The 4,285-nt window shown below is 44.7% G+C and overlaps 1 pseudogene; it reads right to left on the minus strand.

The window, feature by feature from the left end:
* Positions 1 to 2,191: 2,191 nt before the first annotated feature.
* On the minus strand, positions 2,192 to 3,649 carry LOC147005223 (PRAME family member 8 pseudogene; annotated as a pseudogene).
* Between the last annotated feature and the right edge of the window lie 636 nt (positions 3,650 to 4,285).

Here is a 4,285-nt window from a genome sequence, read left to right on the forward strand (position 1 = left end):
CAAAAGTCTTATGCTTTTCCATCATATCTACTGTACCTCTAACTGAGTCTTGCTTCAGGAAATGCTCACTAATTGAATGGTGAGAGAGTTGTGTTTACATGCCAGGCTCTTGTAGGACTGAGGAAGCAATACCTGAGACTCTTATACAAATTCCTTCCTCAAGGATTCTTTGGAAATTGCTTCTCTCATTGTAACTCATCATGTATCTGTCACACTTCAAGAATATGTTGGGGTGACAACAAACATGACAGCATAAAACAGAATCTGGGGTAATAGCTGCAAGGGAAGCATGTGGGGGGAGGGGAACCTGAGTGAGAAGTGAAGTGAAGCAGGTACAACCCTGATGACAGTACTGTGCACTACACAGTTTTTTTCTTTCTCTTTGTCTGTCGGAACTAAAAAGGGGCCAGGGGAGGGAGAATAGCCGCTCCTGGCCAGATTCCCTCCTATGTTCTGGCCAGAAAATTTGGGGGCGGGCTGCCAGACTCTTTCCACTCCATCCCAGGTGAGCACCTAAGCAATTGACCCCACTCAAGAGTGGGGGGACAAGGGGCAGTCCCTGATCAGGGCCCAGGGCCCAGGGACTCTGTTGCCCCAGGGTTATGGGAGAGAGGACTTAGGGAGACAGGTTCACATGCAGGCAAGAATAAGCACAGCAGGCCTTGACTGGAACACAGGAAGGTGGGCCTTGACTAGAGCCCAAGAAGGCCTTCCATTGGGAGATTAGAAATGGCTCATTAGGAGAAAGCCTATCCCATCATTTAAGCTCACTGGGCCCTCATGAACAGAGACAGTCTATGGTTTTAGAGCTTTAGTTTAGAAAGGCAGGGAGAATGGAGAGAAGATGGAGAGAGAGAGAGAGAGAGAGAGAGAGAGAGAGAGAGAGAGAGAGAGAGAGAGAGAGAGAGCACAGTAATGGCCAAGGGGAGACAAAAGGGAAAGAGAGGGAGAAAGAGAAGAAAGGCTAGAGAGTAAGAGCAAGAGAGGAAGGGAATAAGAGGAGAGGAGAGGAGAGGAGAGGAGAGGAGAGGAGAGGAGAGGAGAGGAGAGGAGAGGAGAGGAGAGGAGAGGAGAGGAGAGGAGAGGAGAGGAGAGGAGAGGAGAGGAGAGGAGAGGAGAGGAGAGGAGAGGAGAGCAGAAGGATATGGGAGGAAAGAGGAGAGAGTAAGAGGAGTGCAGGGGAGTAAGAGCAAGGTGGGGCCAAGCAACCCCTCTTATGGTCTTTACTGTTGCTAGGTAACTGGGGAGGAGTTTAGCCTGAAGGTCAAAAGCTTGGGACATTGCCTGTGTGACTACTAACCATGCTTCTCCTGTGTGGGGTAAGTGGGAGGTAACTTAAGAGCCAGAGTTCCAGGAGCATTAGAAAACTCCTTATTTCCCAGGTAGGCAAATTTTCACCACTGTGTCCTGGGGTTCAGACTTCAGCTCAACTGGAGACCAAACTATGGGTGTATAGCCCAATGCCCAAAATTGTCCATCTCTACCTTGGGCCAGACAAGAAAGCACTGCTCTGAACCTTTAAAAAGAGTTAGATCTATTCAGATCAGTGAAAGGCAAATCTTGTGAATTCAGAGGAAAAGTCTGCAACTAAAACCTGGACAGCTTACATGTACAGTTGGCTCCAAGACATTCTAGATAAGAGGCCATTTTTTTTTCTTATTCAAAACCGATTTATTAGAACCTATGAGAAATTATAATCGTAACGGTTGTGGTAGAAGATAATAGCAGGCTGCTAGACCTCCCCAAGAAAGAGATACAGCTTTATAGTGGTAACAGTCTAATACAAAAATATTCCAAGTTTAGTCAGATTTATACTTCATAAAAATATATCCATATACTGTATAACAGTATGTAAGGGGAGAGCCAAAAAGTGGTTGCTATCCACAGGGAGAATGAAACAGAGCCCTCCTATTCAAGTCCATTATGATCTTTATAATATCCTCTCTCTTTATCCCCTTCCCTACTTTTAGGGTCCCTCATACTTGGAAAGTGCTGGAATGCAGGCCTACAATTTTCAGATATAGTTGCTGTTCAAAGGTGTTTCTGTACTGTAGACATTAGGCTGAAAATAAGCTCATGGTTTTCCATCTCAACACAACTACCTCAAATCAGAAGAATTTGACTGTCATCCAAAGGAAATGAAATAGTTATCTTTCCAAAGTACATCCAAAAATGCTTGAATACATATGATCTATAACTCCAATGAGTCTCTTGAGACCTGCCCTCCATTTATCAGAGCCCAGCAATGACCTCTCCTTCTTAATTGCTCAGAAGATACCATGCCCTCCAAATTATAAATGAGGAATTCATAATTAGGTAAACATGTCGTACTCACAAAATAGACCTGCTTTGGCTGCCTTACACCCTTGAGTGTGTTCATAAGCTCAGAACAAAGTTGTACAAATCTGTCTGGAATAACACCATGACGGTCATCATAGACTTCAACAGGGGCAGGGTACTTCTCCAGGGTCAGCTGTGTGAGGTTGGCAGTATGCTGCAGCAGCTTCTTCAGGCTGCCCATGGAAAATTTGTTCGGCACAAAATCAACTTCAGTGAGCTGGGAACACTGGCTCAGCACAGGCAGAAGGTCATGGATTTGGAAGTCCATGAGGTTAAAGCACTTCAATTTTAATGTCTGCAGAGTAGCTGTCAGTCTTTCTAGTAGGCTTCCTAGAAATCGATGACTTAAAGGCTTGAAGGTGGTGTAACTAATGTCCAGGTATTTGAGGTGATGGATGCTTGGACACTGGGACAGATACCTCATGTCTGATTCTGAAAGCCTGAGCATTAGGTCCAGGCATTCATTCAGGAAGTAGACATTATGTAAATGGAGATGCTGGAGCTTATGCAGTTTGGAGAACTCAGAAAAGATCTCTGTAACAATACGGGTTTCCTCTAATTCCCTAAGGTCAGCAGGTCTCCTGATGTTCATGAAAATGAGTTTCTGGAGGCTTTTCATCTGGCCCAGGCCAGGGGCTAGCAATGCAAGTTTATATATATTCCAGTGTGTGGACTTTATTGCCAATTCCTGGATTGAGGCTACATATGAAACCTTCAAGAATCGCAGCGGGTTACAAGGAATGCCCCTAAAATCCAGCTTCTCACAGATCAGCTGTATCCCATCTTTTCTCTGTTCGGCCCACCAATGCAAATAGTTTAGGTATTCAAAATGACGGCAGTACTTGAGGGAAAGATTCATTTTTATAGTCATGGTCTGTTTCCCCCCTAGGATGTGATGATTTCCCACTGGTTGGTTCTTGCCAAAGACATCTTGAGAACAGACTTCATGAAGTAATCCAGCCCAACCTTCCCAGAAGTCCTGGTGGGCATTTCCCAAATCAAGAACTTGTAGGTTCCACCTGCTAGGTCGATCCTTTTGTGACATCAGCAAATCGAGGCCATCTAGTACAGCTTTCAGGGTCTCCAGGTGATCAATCCCACTCAGAGCTCCCACAGGAAGGAGTGGGAAGGGCCATGCTGCCACCATCAGGCTCAGGATCTTAGGTTGTTTGCTGGTGAATGCATCCTTGAAGAGTGGTGGGAAGAGTTGCACAGGCAGGTTCGGCAGAGCAGAGATGGTCAAGGCTTCATCTTTCAACAGACTTCTTCTTGCCAGCTGCTGGAGGGTTGGTGGGTCTTTGAATCTCATCGTAGCTTTCAGGTAGGCAGATGAGTCTGCAGTCCAATTCCCAACAATGTTCCAGTAGTAGCTGTGAGTGGAAGTCCAAGGATCTAGCAGTTGCTCAGTCCCACACGGCAAGCAGGCAAAAGAGGGAGAGAGTCAAGAGGCCATTTTGGCAAGAACTAGATTTCTCTTTTTGATTCTTTTATACCCTTTGTAAAAAAAAAATCGTGCTCACGATTAGAGTTATATTTAAGACTTAAACGATTATATTTATAAAGAAGTATGTGTATACAAAACATATATGGGCCAAATAACAACTAAGCAGAAAACTGGCCATGAAGCTGAAGACATGTGTAGAAGAATATATAGGGGTGTGGGAGGAGAAGAAAAATGTTGTGATTGAAAATATTTCAATATTGAAGAAAATTGTTTACCCCAAACATTTATTACAAGTCCACAGATACAGATGTATATATCGACCTCTTATTCTACATTTAGCAAGACAACTTCTGTGGCTTTTTCTTTTGATCCTAGATCCTGGTGTTTCTCCTGCTCTTCCCACTTCCAAGAGCTGTGATGCAGTCCACAGGACAGACTCTCTTCTCACCTGCTTGTCTAGACTAGAAGCTTCTTCCCTGTGACTATCCTGGCAGGGATGAA

The sequence above is a fragment of the Mus caroli genome, unplaced genomic scaffold, assembly GCF_978045245.1.
Source record: "Mus caroli unplaced genomic scaffold, Mus_caroli_1 scaffold_4, whole genome shotgun sequence".
NCBI classification, from domain to species: domain Eukaryota; kingdom Metazoa; phylum Chordata; class Mammalia; order Rodentia; family Muridae; genus Mus; species Mus caroli.